The following is a 14,513-nucleotide window of genomic DNA, read 5'->3' on the forward strand; positions in this document are numbered from 1 at the left end:
TTTAGGTGCGGATGGCGGGCGGATTGCTTCCGCCAGGCTGGCGGTGGCTACAGTCAGCCTATCTTTTGACCCAAATATTTTGTCAAAAACATCATTTATTAAAATATTGTGTCCCTATACTTACAATGGGAAGTACAAAAATATCAGAAATAAAATATCATTTAATCACATATATCATCCAATAACATAGCAAAATATTGCTTTTTAAATATCTATATATAGTTTAAAGTGGTTTTCTTAAATATTTCAGTATATAGCATTACTATAATGCAATTTACATAAATTCCCCTAATACTTCAGTTTGTTTTTGTTTGTGTTTTTAACAGGAAGGCTTAATAAGACAGTAATTTCCTCCAGGTGCCCACTAATATTTAATACCATATCTACATATATAATTATATAAAGGCGCACACATATGTGTATGTGTGTTTATGTATTCGTGTATAAATACATATATATATATATCATAACACAATTATTATAAAATATGCATTTTACATTAAATTACATTAATTTGTTTGTTTTGTTAAATTTAGTACTATGAAAAGTATCTCTCTCTCTCTCTCTCGCTCTCTCTCTCGCTCTCTCTCTCTCTCTATCTACATATATATATATATATATATATATATATATATATATATATATATATATATATATATATACGGCGTACTTCTTCTTTGGAGAGGTTTGGTGATTTGTTAAGCGAGGGCACTCCGTCCCCGCACGCCGAGGCCGCCCCATTGTTGAGTCGGGTTCCTGAATAGAGACTTTTTGCTGGATTTAAATTAATGGAACCTTACCGGCCCGCCTCCACTGAGATGCAAACAAGGTATGGAGTATTCTCACCTGAATTAAATGTGGAAAGGGGCAAGGGATACCTCACTATCTCACTCTATAATAACGGTACTGTCATGATCCAAGGCAAAGACACCTGCCTCTCGCTTTTTGACCAACTCTTCCCCTCCTTACTCCCCTCCTCTGCAACCGGATTTCCCCCTGTCTCTCCTTCCAGCTCCACCCATTACTCCCTTTCTCCCCCGCCGACCCCACCCCACTCCAATCGGCTGCACTCTCGAGAAGCACAGGTCGGCCCTCTTCCCTCCCCGCCCCAACTTACCTCTTCTCCTATTCCTCCCCCTCACAGTATGTCCCCTCCCACATTACTTCAGCCTTACCACTAGCTAATACGCTCCTCGTCCCATCTGTACTATCGCGATACTCAAATCTCTTCTCCTCCCCCATACTTCTCCCTTTCACCCCCCTTCTTAGTCCACCTCTCCTCCAACCCTCTCCCCCGATTAACGTTCCCTATGCTCCCCTTATCCCTCCTTTCATCCCTCCTCTCCACCCCTGCATCCCCTCGCCATTCATCCCGTTGTCGCCACATTCCCACTGCATCTCTCTCCTCCCTCCTACTCCTCCAGTACTGCTGCACTACCCCCTTTCCCCTCCTAGTAACCCATCCCATCTCCAACCCTCGGGCCCAGCAGGACCACTTCCCTTCCACAACTTCCCTCTCTCTTAACCCCCCTCACTCTGCCAGATGACCGTTCCCTCACTTCCACCTCTCCTAACTGACAGGACCTCCACAACCACTGCACCTCGCTTCCTCCCAAACCTCCGACATTCCCATGACGCCACTCAGGCATCTCCCCTCCTACTTCCCTACCGCCGTGTTCCGCACCTTTCTCCCTCTAAATTTGTCCTTAACTCCTCTCCCGCCTGCAACACCAACATTGACAACTCTCCCTTAACGCCCAATTCACTTGCTCCTCCTGTGAACCCCTCACCCCAACTTACCTCCTGTCCCCCCACCTCTCCCCAACTTACCTCCTGTCCCCCCACCTCTCCCTGCCTTCCACCACCAATACCACCACCCCTTGTCTCAATCGAGCCACCCAACCTTCCATGCTCTGCCTCATTCTCACTGGAAAATTCGCTAGGCTCTCTGATCACCTCCATCTCCCAGCTTACAGCTGCCATTTCACTTCTATGCTCTAAGATCTCCACCCATCCATGCACCTCTACTCCCTCCCAACCTCCCATGAGATGTACCTCGCCCCTTCACCCCAATACAGCCAAGCCCAACCTCTCGTCTGCTAACGTCTTTAACTCACACAAGCCCTTGAACGCCACCCTGCTTCAACAGACATACCCTAGCAACCCCACTATCTACACTATTCAGACCATCACCTCTGTCAGAACAAAGCATCCACCTAAACCTTCCCGAGCACCCCCACATAAGTACAATATCCCGATCACCCTTCAGAGCCCAAGTGCCCCCGTCACCAAAACAGTCTTGACAGAGCTGCGCTGTATGCTTCACAACTGCAGATCTGCAGTAAAACACAAACTTGAAATCTCCGATACCATCACCCTTCACAAACTTGACATGCTCTTCCTCACAGAGACCTGGTTCAAAGATACCTCTCACTCTATTTTTGACCTCCTATTACCCACAGGTTACTCCATATTTAGGAATGACAGAACTGACAACACCGGGGGAGGTGTTGCAGTCATCTTTAGAAACGCCCTCCAACTTAAGGCTTCTCCAATCGGTTCCTCCCTCACCTTTGAATGCCTTTCTCTTGAGCTTCAATTGAAACATTGTCCACCGCTCAGATTCCATATCATTTACCGCCCGCCTCGTAGTGGCCCTTCGTTTATAGAAGATCTCACTGACTTCATCAGCGACCAATACACACAAAGTGACAATCAGACCTTCGTGGGTGACTTTAATCTCCACTGGGGCGTACTGCAAGACTCCTCTGCGAACTCTCTGGCCACCTTCCTCTCTACAAACGATCTTATCCAACACTGCATTGAACCAACCCACTCTAAGGGCGCAATCCTGGACCTTGTTATTTCTAAAGCAGGCATGCTTTCTACCTCTACCCCAATCCATGTAGATTGGTCTGACCATCACCTCATCCCATTCTCTCTTCAACTCTCACACTCGATAACTCTTGGCCAACCCAAGAGGGCCATCTCCTGGTTCCGTGATGCCAAAAATATTGATGTCGGCCCCCTCTGTGAATCAGCTTTGCTTTCACTTCCAAGGCTAGACCCAAACATAGCTGTTGACGATCTCACCTCCCAATGCCTCACAGTGCTTGCAGCTGAAATTAATGACGTCGCTCCACTCAAAAGCAAAAGGATAAGGCCCACTCCCTCAGCACCTTGGTTCAACAAATCCCTTTATGAGGAAAGGAAGCAGCTAAGATTTCTGGAGAAGCAATGGAGACAAGTGCCCTCCACAGACAATTTAGCCATACTTCGCACAGCAAGATCCAAGTACCACAAGCATATCTTCCTTGAGAAAGCGGCGCACTTCAAAACCCTCCTTGACTCCGCCAAAAATAGACCCAAAAAACTATTCGATCTCATCAAGATTCCGAGCTGCTCTCCCCCATTCTCCGAGGTGGAGGATTCTACTAAAAGAGCAGCGGACTTCGCTATTTTCTTCGATGAAAAAGTGAAATCACTTGTGGATCAGGTCGCTCATCCTACACCTCCAGAGGAGCGCAAATCCTTAGCCATTTGGCAGAGCTTTGACCCCATCTCTGAAGATGCCCTTCTCAAGTGCATACGCGAAACAAAGCCCTCCAACCATTCTCTTGACCCTATCCCCAGTGCCATTGCCTTGGACTTCTATACCCATTCCCTTTCCTATTGGACCACTCTGATCAACCTCTCCCTCTGGCAAGGCTCCCTTCCTGTCTCCTTCAAAACTGGGCAGGTCACCCCTCTGCTTAAAAAGCCCACTGCTGATGCGAAGGACCTCAACAACTTCCGCCCAATCACTAACCTTCCCTTCCTTGCGAAGATCACAGAAAGATGTGTAGCAAAACAACTCTCTCGTCATATCAAGGACAATGATCTTCTTGACAATTGCCAGTCTGGCTTCATCCAAAACTGCAGCACTGAAACAGCCCTATTGCAAGTGGTTGATGACGCACTGAGGATACTCGATTCGGGGGGGTCCTGTCTTCTAATTCTCCTTGACCTCTCCGCAGCCTTTGACACTGTCAATCACAAAACCCTCCTCAATATCCTTCAACAGAGAATGGGCATGGAGGGCAGTGTGCTTAAATGGTTTGCATCCTTCCTCTCTGACAGATCCCAAATGATCAAAATAGCGAACAGTCTTTCTTCTCCTGTGGCGGTAGGTCAGGGTGTTCCTCAAGGTTCTATACTTGCACCCACATTGTTCAATCTCTACTTAGAACCACTGGGAAACCTCCTAAGCAAATCCGGGATTCACTATCATCTCTATGCAGACGATACTCAACTCTACCTCAAGGTTGCCTCCACTCATGATCTCTCCTTCCTAAGCTCTACTCTGGACTCCATCCAAAACTGGATGTCAACTCATCAACTGATTCTGAATCCCTCCAAAACTGAATTCCTCCTCTTCTCCTCCTCACTCTCTCCTCCCCCGGTCCAATCATGGATGGATCAGATGAATCTACTAAACAAGAAACCCAGCATTGTCGACAGCGCCAAATCCCTTGGAGTCATTTTAGACAAAAAACTCAACCTAACTCCCCACATCAATTCTATTGCTAAATCTGCTCGTTACCAACTGCGCCTTCTTTGGGGAATCCGACGCTTCTTCCCGGAGCAGGACCTCATCACCCTGGTGCAATCGCTGGTCCTCTCCAGACTTGACTACTGCAATTCTCTTCTTACTGGCCTCCCCAAATCTCACCTGTCCCCACTTAAGTCTGTTTTCCATTCTGCAGCTCGCTTCATTTATGGGGCCAAAAGAAGCGATCACATCACACCAATGTTATCCACCCTCCGCTGGCTTCCCTTCGAGGCTAGAGCTATCTACAAGACCGCTTGTGTCACCCACAAAGCCTTGCACTCCTCCTCTCCTCGCTACCTGGCGAATAAACTGAAACTCTCTGGAGGCTCTAGACCTTCACGCAATGCGGAGAATCTACTACTTGAACCTCCCACTTTCAAGAAGGAGAGAACAATGGCCCAATCCTTTTCAGGCAACGCAGTGAGAATCTGGAACTCCCTTCCGCCTCAGCTCCGGACCACCGCCTCCTCCCAGGCCTTCAAAAGGGACCTCAAAGTTCTCCTCCTCCAGAGACACCTCCAAAAGTAATTCACGTCCTCTTGTTATTGAGAGGAAGGCTTCCCACTACTGATAATTTCCACGACCATGGAAGTGCCTTCCCAGTGTATCCCTGGGGTTGGAGTGTCTGCCTCTTTGGAGTATTTTCCATGTACCTGTGTTTTGTGCCCTTTTGTAACATGCACACACCACTTTGCCCTTGTAACACACGATTTGTGACCTTTCACATGTTTTTACCTTTGATACTGGCACAAGTGCCACCTCTGCCTACATAACACTTGTTCTTGTGCCGGAGTGTCTAGCACCTTTTGCAGTATTATACCCCAAATGATACTTTGTCTTCTCTTGTAACTGCACACTTGTCACTTTTTCCTCCTGTGCACTTTTTACTACCTCATGTATTTTTGGATGCGCACAATTTTTACTACCTCATGTATTTTGTTTGCTCACAATTGTCACTATTACCTTTACTACCTCATGTATTTTTGACTGCTCACAATTTTTACTACCTCATGTATTTTGGTTGCTCACAATTGTCACTATTACCTTTACTACCTCATGTATTTTTGACTGCTCACAATTTTTACTACCTCATGTATTTTGTTTGCTCACAAATGTCACTATTACCTTATGTACTGTAACGTATGCGTTTGAAATCTGTTCTTTTGTAATGTTTCTCATTATGTTTCATTTCTGTTCCTTATGTGAAGCGCTCTGACACCTTCGGGTAAAGTCCGCGCTATATAAAAATGCATAAATAAATAAATAAATAAATAAAAAATACAATCGTGAAGGTCATGGTTGCAGGCTGGTGAAGAGAAAAAGGCATTAACACGTAATTGGTCTTGCACTGGGGCACGAAGATGTTTTATCTGGCAAGCACTTAAGAAATGTTGGGAAACTTCGTCACTTAAAAGAAAAAAATGAAATGGATGCAATGTGCCCTGAATTGGTTAAAAACGGAGGAAAGTGCCATTGCACAAGCTAAAACGAAATAATTGAAAGTTGAATAAAGTTTCCCAAATACTTACCTAAGACTGTGACTTTAAGACCACAGAGTATAAAGGTGGTCTGATTAACGTAGACTTGAACACGTGGTCACTATTTGAAAGGAAGAAATGGCTGCCTATGATTAAGACTCGCTACAGGAGTTGAAACGCGTCAGGCGAAAAAGTCTGTTGCTACAATGCAAGATGTGAAATAAATTGCCCATTTTTTCACCAACCAAGGCGTACGGCGTACTTCTTCTTTGGAGAGGTTTGGTGGCATACACGGAATACGTAGTCCCACGGGGACTACGTATTCTTTAGGCTCCAAGTTTCGATAAACCGAATCCGGCAATGCTAAAGGAGTGGGGCGAGAGCAACTTGACTGCGTCTATGAATCTTGTGTACATTCTCATAAAATATGCTGCAATAGATCAAATTGGGATTTTAGAAGAGATTGACAAAATCAATGCGGAAATTGCGAAAAAGGAAGATGCTGGTTCCGCGGGCACCAAGAAATTGCTCGAAGCTATGAATGAACGATTAAATAAACATGAGGAAAAAATAAAAATTAGAAAGGCACATAAATTCGCCAGAGATCAGGCGGACTGCAATAATGGTCAAATGTGTACTTTTGCCCGGAAGTACAGTGGAGTAAAGCGGCAAGAATTTAGTAAGAAAGTAACAACAACAGCATTGCCACAGCGTGCCACAACCTCTAATGAAATAGCCAATACAGCCAAAAATGAAAGCAATGATGAGGGTGCTAGTTCTGACACCATCTCTCTGACAAGCGATTTGGGCTGTGATTCAGATTTTTTACGGCAACCTTTTGTAACCAAATTCAATCTGCAGCAAGAAATTTATTTTGTGGTGGAAGAGAGGTGTCAAACGCTGAGACCAAGGCAGCAAAAGAAGCAAGGAGAAAGAGGAAAAACCAGCGGAGACGAGAAAGGAAACGCAGATCCAAACAAAAATCAACAACAAAAAAAGAAAAAGAGCACATGGGTGAGGAAACAAAAGTAGCGGAAAACAGCATTGTTAATTTATCTTCAGTTGTTCTCACTAAAGCGGAGGAGCAACTGTTGTCTTTGGGCTTGAATTTCTGTCCAGGGCAAAGTTTCAATTACGCTAATACCCGTATTGATGTTTTCTGCTTTATCAGAAAGTTAAAATTGCAGAAGTTCTTCTCTTTGAAAATAGCCAAGGAGAATGGGGACTTGGAAAAGGATACAGTTCCCACCAATATTGAAAATGTGTTATCCTCTGATGTGTCGACTCTCCTATTGTTACATGACCTCAATGTAGCCACTGCATCTCAACCATTGGGACCAGATGTAGCTCTAGCTACGCAAGCACGTTTGAATAAAATTAACATCACACAAAAGGGAGCAGGGCTAAGCCCTTACAAACCAAAATCAAGTTTTATTCCTTTGATGCCAAAAGGACACTTTTCACGACTGTGTCATTAATGATATTAAATAACTATATCAGCATACTAGGAGCAAGAAATATAAGAAAATACACTATAAAAAGATGGAATATGCAAACCAGATAAAAAAACTCAGCAACAATAATGAAATTGTAGTAAAAAAATCTGACAAAGGAGGACATTTGGTGATTTGGCCCAAAAAGGATTACATTACTGAGGCCAAGAGACAATTAAGTGATGGAGATTGTTATACTAAAACAACATACAAGGAATATTCGAAAGCAAAGGAGACTTTATTTAAGCAATTGTCTGCATGGCGCAGGGAGGGGTTAATTTCGAATGATGAGTTTAAATCTATGAACAATGAGTTCCCAGTCCTCCCTGTCCTTTATTTAATACCCAAAATCCACAAAGAGATCATACCTGTCCCCGGCAGTCCAATAATATCGGCAATTAAAAGTGCTGGTGAACAGGTGAGTCGTTATGTGGATTTTTTCCTCCAATATCTAGTTAAGGAGTTACCTAGCTATGGGAAAAACACCAGCGATTTTTTAACAAAGATTAATGATTTGAGTTGGAGTGACGACATGTTGCTTATAACATTAGATGTTGAGTCTCTTTATACCAGTATCAATCATGTACAAGGTTTGGTTGCTTTGGAATATTTTTTGTCTAAGAGACCTGGTGAGTTTTATGAACACAATAAGGCTTTGATTAAACTCATTGAATGGTGCTTTTTATTTGGTAAAGACCTGTATAAACAACTAAGAGGAGTGGCAATGGGATCCTGTTTCTCCCCCAGCTACGCGTGTTTACACGTAGGCTGGTGGGAGGAACAGGTCCTTAAGACTCAGCATAAGGCATGGGTTTGAGAAAAAATAATATGTTATCTCTGATACATTGATGATATTTTCATCTTATGGCAAGGAGATGAATGTGAAGCCCGGGCTTTTGTGGATGAAATTAACCTAAACTCGCTTAATTTAAAATGTACTTCCCACATAGATAAAAACCGTGTGGAATTCTTAGATGTGAAACTCTACATCAAGAATGAAAGAATAGAAACTTCCTTATTTAAAAAACCCACAGCCGGGAATGCCACCCTCCATGCTACGAGTCTGCACCCAAAGCACTTAAAAGCCAGTATACCTTACGGAGAAATTTTGAGGCTAAAAAGAATATGTAGCACAGAACCTGATTTCAACAACTGTCTCGAAGAAATGCTAAAACGACTCAAAGCACAGGGTTACTCTGAAGTTATTTTGCAGAATGCAGTAGAAAAGGCGGATTTAAGACCTAGGGGGAGCCTCTTTGAAAATAACGAAGTCGCTGCATCTTTTGAATCTAATAAAACCCTACAAGATGCTAGCATGAATGGCAATACTAAAAGTCCAAGGCTAATTACATCATATAGCAATGAAGAGAGAAAGAATAGGGCCATTGTGAAGAAAAATTGGCCGATCTTGTTGACTGACAATGTATTGGGTTCAAATCTACCAAGTGGTCCCACTATAACTTTCAGAAGGGCGAGAAGTATGGGGACATCTCTAAATAAAAGCAGTCCTGAGACAAGTACTAGCAGCATGTGGTTGAAAGCACCGTCAGGTTTCGGTAAAATGCTCTAGCTGCAGAGCATGCAAGTTTGGAGTAAATACTACGCATTACCAAACACCCTTTAGTACTCAAGAAATAGCAATTTCAGGAAGTTATGATTGCAAGACGGAATTTGCTGTGTATGTCCTGACGTGCACCTGTGGATTGAAATATGTTGGGAGTACCAAGCTACAGGTGCACGTCAGGATTTTGCAGCATTTGCGTGCAATTTTGCATTCTGATCCAGCCTACCCAGTGGCACGCCACTTTAAAAGACATCACAATAATGATGTGGCGTGCCTTCAATATTTTGTGGTAGGCGCCATCCCCAAACCACGGAGGGGTGGCAACCGTGAGCGCAGCCTGCGTCAGCTCGAAACAAGGATGATCTTCGAGTTTGATAGCAGGTGGCCAAACGGTTTGAATAACACTGATGTGATGCACAGCTTTTTATAGATGCTCTATAGTTATTGAGGTTCCCTGGTATCTATAAATGACCAATATGATGAGGGTATTTGTTTTCATCTGTGAAATGTTGACATACATCATTGATGTTTGGTACTGTTCGGGTGTAATTAGTAATTCTGATTTGCATGATATATAGGTTCCCTAGTATCTTAGCAGTGTATATATTGATTAAAAATAATTCATCTGTATGTATTCTACCAGGTTACAATTTCCAATTGTAGCAGCTAGGCTGTTGTAAATATATGAATTTTTTTCTCGTTAATTCTCCTCCTGTTTTGCACAAATTTTACTGATATGATGAATTTTAAACACCAGTTTATTTATATTTTTAACAATTTTTATCCAATATTATTGGTTCATAATTGTTGATGATATTGATGGATGGCATTTATCATACGGTTTGCACTTTATGATAAGCTAGTTTGCACAGTCTTTTGCACAGTTTTGCACAGTTTTGCACAGCAAACATTTGCACATAGAATCCACATGCATTCAATTAAATAACATAAAGCAGATTCTTTTTGATATTAAGGATCTTATGACCTTATTGACTATTAGGTATTGATACAAGAATATTTTTGGGGTGTCTATGATCATCCCTTTGTTCCATAGAAATGCAATATGTGATACACTCAAGTATTTATGGTCAATTGATGTATTTATACAGTTATAAACTTAGTTGCCAATGGGATCATCGTCTCATAATGGACAATGTTTTGAAATGAGCAGAAGTTATAATTTGGGCAAAAACATCCGTTTTGTATTGAAACATTTAAATGAACTGATATTGCTGCCGTGCTTTTGTACATGTATTTATACTGTTATTTAATATTTATTTAACTTAACTGCACTATTATGTAGGCGATTGGTTATAAATGCAGTAAAGTGGATTTCACATAGGATTTTTTCACTGTTTATGGTCATGTGATCAAACATGTGGTGTTGGTGGGAGTATTCAATTCACCTTATATAAAAAAGAAGAATTTGCTGTGACCGTCCGTGCCCGAAACGCGTCACCATATGCTGATTTGGAAATAAAGAAATTTACTTGCCGAAGAGAGAGGTCTGTTCTGCTTCTTCGCCCATTTCATTGGGACTGGAGGTGGCTCGGAGAATCGCCTTTTGATTGATATGTATATATTTATATATATATATATATATATATATATGATATATGATATAAGATATAAAGGCTTTTGTAGCGCGCTCTATTACTAAAAATAGTATCCTGGCGCGAGAAGGTGAGAGCGAAGCACAGGGTTCAAGGATGGGCAGAAGAGAGGTGGTTTACATAGTGATGTTAAACAGGTGAGTTTTCAGTCCTTTCTTAAAAGCCATGATGGTAGGAGCGGTCTTGATGTGGAGGGGGAGGGCATTCCAGGCCTTCGCGGCTCTGACCGCGATGGACTGGCCGCCTAATCCAGAGTACTTAAATTTAGGCACGGACAGTTGGCACTGATTGGCAGACCGGAGGGATCGGTTAGGAACATAGAGGGTGAACCTTTTCTAAAGTAGGCAGGGCCAATTTGATGGACAGCGCGATAGGAGAGGACAATAGTTTTAAACATGATCCTATGAGAAACTGGGAGCCAATGGAGGCTGCGAAGTAGGAGGCGGACACTGGATCTCTTGGGTATATTAAACAGGAGTCTTACGGCGGCATTTTGTATGACCTGAAGACGATGAGTCAGATAGGCCGGTAGCCCGCAGAACAAGCCGTTCGCGTAATCTAACCGGGAGAGTATTAGAGCACGTGTAACAGTCTCTTTTGCCTCTCTTTGGAGGAGGGAAAAAAATCTACGTAGGGTTTTCAAGGTAGAGAAACAGACCCCCGTAAGTTTTTTTTATATGATCCTCAAATTTGAGGTCATTTCCAAACCAGACTCCCAGGTTTTTAGCTGGGCCGCCAATAGATTTTGGACAGGGCAGATCGGTGGGCCATAGAAGGTCACTAAAATTGTCGGGGAATGAGCCATAGAAAAGAACCTCGGACTTGCCTTCGTTGCATTTTAACTGGGCAAGTGCTAGCCATCGGAAAACTGATGATAGGCAAAGTTGGGCCGCCGACGTATCCAAATTGTTCTTGGGCCAGGTAAACAAAAGTTGGGCGTCGTCGGCGTAGGCCATAATTTTTGCCCCTAGCTGTTCTGCTAGGTAGATTAAAGGGGTAAGATAAACGTTAAAAAGCAAGGGGCTCAAAGTGGAGTCCGGTGGGACCCCAGTAGCGAGTTTCTTTGGGGAGGAAGCGAAGGGAGGCATCCAGACTTGTTGAGTCCTATTATCTAAAAAAGATGTCAGCCATTCAAGTGCAGGGCCAGTGATGCCAATAGTGGCTAATCTGGTAAGTAGAAGGGAGTGGGGTACCATGTCGAAGGCAGCAGAGAGGTCTAATAAAATCAGAGCCGCTCTGCCACCTCCATCCAAACACTCCCGGATAGCCTCAGATATTTCAACTAGGGCTGTTTCGGTACTGTAGGCAGCCCTGAATCCTGACTGTGCTGGGTGCAGTGCCTGAGATGTTTCGACAAAATTGTCCAGCTGTTTAAAAGCAATCTTCTCGCAAACTTTGGCTAAGGCTGGCAGTAATGATATAGGCCGATAGTTGGAAGGAACGGCAGAATCCAGCCCGGTCTTTTTCAAAAGTAGCAGCAATTTAGCTTGCTTCCAACAAGCCGGGACGGTTGCAGAGAGAAAAGAAAGATTAATGATCTGGGTGACCTCATTTCCAACTGTTTCCGCTAGTCCCCCGAAGACCCTAGCAGGGCAGGGGTCAGAGGGGGACCCCGATTTCAAGGCCGCGAGGACAGCAATGATGTCAGACTTGGCAGACGGAGCAAAGTTAACAAACTGATCAGCAGGTTCCGCCATCGTAGAGGGGGGAAATACAGGGGGGGGGGAGAAAGCTGTTACAGACAGCAAGCAGGTCATCCTGAATGTTGGCAATTTTATCAACAAAGAATGAAGAAAGCTCTTTCCTTGCTGTTATTATTAGCTTTATTAATTCGTCCTGCATAGTAACTGCTCTTGGCAGATCTGATGGCCGCATAATAATTTTTTTGCGCCACCTGCAGATCCTTCTTTGCCTCAGGCAGATATGCTTGTCTCCATACCCGTTTGAGTTTCTTACAACCCAATTTAAGTTCCCGAAGGGTGTGTGAAAACCAGGGTTTGGAGGGGGTAGTACGTAGTCTACGGACCCCGCCTTTGTTTATGGAGGTAGCGGTCCCGTTTTCTACCCATGTATTAAAAGTGCTAACTGCCGCCTCAATTTCTGAGGGTAGTAGTGGACGGGTTATAGCTAGGCAATCTGTCAGGGTGTCTAAATTAATCTTCTGTGCATGAGCAACTTGGGGACCGCACTCTGCGGCAGTAGCCAGAGACCAAGAAAACCGCTTATGGTCCGACCAAGTCACTATCTCAGGACAGGCCATGCCAATATCGAAGTTAGAGCAGACCAGATCTAGGACGTGGCCTCCCGTGTGGGTGGGTGCAGCAACCCACTGTTTGAGATGGGCCATGGAAAAAGCTTTGTCTAGGCGAACGGCCTCCGGAGAGTGCAGGCTATCAACATGGATGTTAAAATCCCCCAGAAGGAGATACCTTGAGTATCTTAGTGCCCGTGGGATTATAACCTCTTCCAGTGCCCCCACAAAATTCCCAACGTATCCCGGAGGCCGGTACACCAGTGTGCCACCCACGGTAAGATGAGAATTAAATGCTAGGGAGAAATGGAGCACCTCAGCGTCTGCCAGCTGATCCTGGGGGTCACAGGAGAGAACCCATTTCTCCCTATAGACCGCGGCGATGCCGCCTCCTCTACCAAGCGGACGGTCTACCCTAGTGATTTTAAAACCCTGTGGGATAGCAAGCTCGACTGCTGGGGCACATGTGTCATTAAGCCAGGTTTCAGTAATAAAAAATAGGTCCAACTGATTCTCAACCAGCAGTTCAAAAATGTCTGCTGCATGCTTGACCAGTGACCTTGCATTAATCAAGCCTGCTCTAATGAGTGAGGAGTCTACATGACCTCGAGCATGGTGGCTTAGAGTAGGTTGGAAGCGGAAGTTACACACATGACACACCCGAAATGCACTATCAGCCACCTCCCAAGAGTCATTGCACATACAGTTCCTGACATTCAGTGCAATGAGGTGGTCACAGGAGTACCGAGCGTTAGAGCTAAGAGGTTTCTGAGGTACACAGACAGGAGGGCTGGCACTGGGCACGTCCGGGACACGGACGGGCACAGACGGACCCTCCTTTGCCGCTCCTTCGGCGCGCCCGCTGCGCGTGGCCGCTGCACGTCTTAAAGTGCATAACTACTTATAGACCAAGCCCCTCCCTCAGCTGGACCGCTAACTCGGGTCCCGCAGGGTCCGGGCCTCACACAAGATGGCGCCCGACCTAGCCCTCCACAACAATCGGCACCTGGAAGCCGCGGTGGAACGGTGCACAGGGGGACCGGATCACAGAGCACAAAAGGTTTTAAAAGGTATGAAAGGAAACAATTACTACACCACAATTATTAAAATCAAATCAATTGCATGTAATTTTAAAAAAGGACTCGGAAATACAATGGGGTAGAAGTTAGAGCAGAGGAGAGCCCTCGCAATCTGCTCGCCTTCAAAGCGGGATATCAAGGTGCTGCCACCACCCTGAACAAATGTCCAGGCCCCCAAACACAGAATCTACTTATAGACCAAGCTCCTCCCTCAGCTGGACCGCTAACTCGGGTCCCGCAGTGTCCGGGCCTCACACAAGATGGCGCCCGACCTAGCCCTCCACAACAATCGGCACCTGGAAGCCGCGCTGGAACGGGGCACAGGGGGACCGGATCACAGAGCACAAAAGGTTTTAAAAGGTATAAAAGGAAACAATTACTACATCCCAATTCTTAAAATCAATTGCATGTAATTTTAAAAAAGGACTCGGTAATACAATGGGG

General features: G+C 44.5%; 1 protein-coding gene across 1 annotated transcript in view; it reads right to left on the bottom strand.

The window, feature by feature from the left end:
* LOC147724364 (uncharacterized) overlaps positions 1–14,513 on the bottom strand; it is a 350,577-nt gene that overhangs the window by 117,189 nt on the left and 218,875 nt on the right. The gene's annotated exons all lie outside the window — the stretch shown is intronic.

Source organism: Lissotriton vulgaris, chromosome 4_1 (assembly GCF_964263255.1).
Source record: "Lissotriton vulgaris chromosome 4_1, aLisVul1.2, whole genome shotgun sequence".
Taxonomy (NCBI): Eukaryota; Metazoa; Chordata; class Amphibia; order Caudata; family Salamandridae; genus Lissotriton; species Lissotriton vulgaris.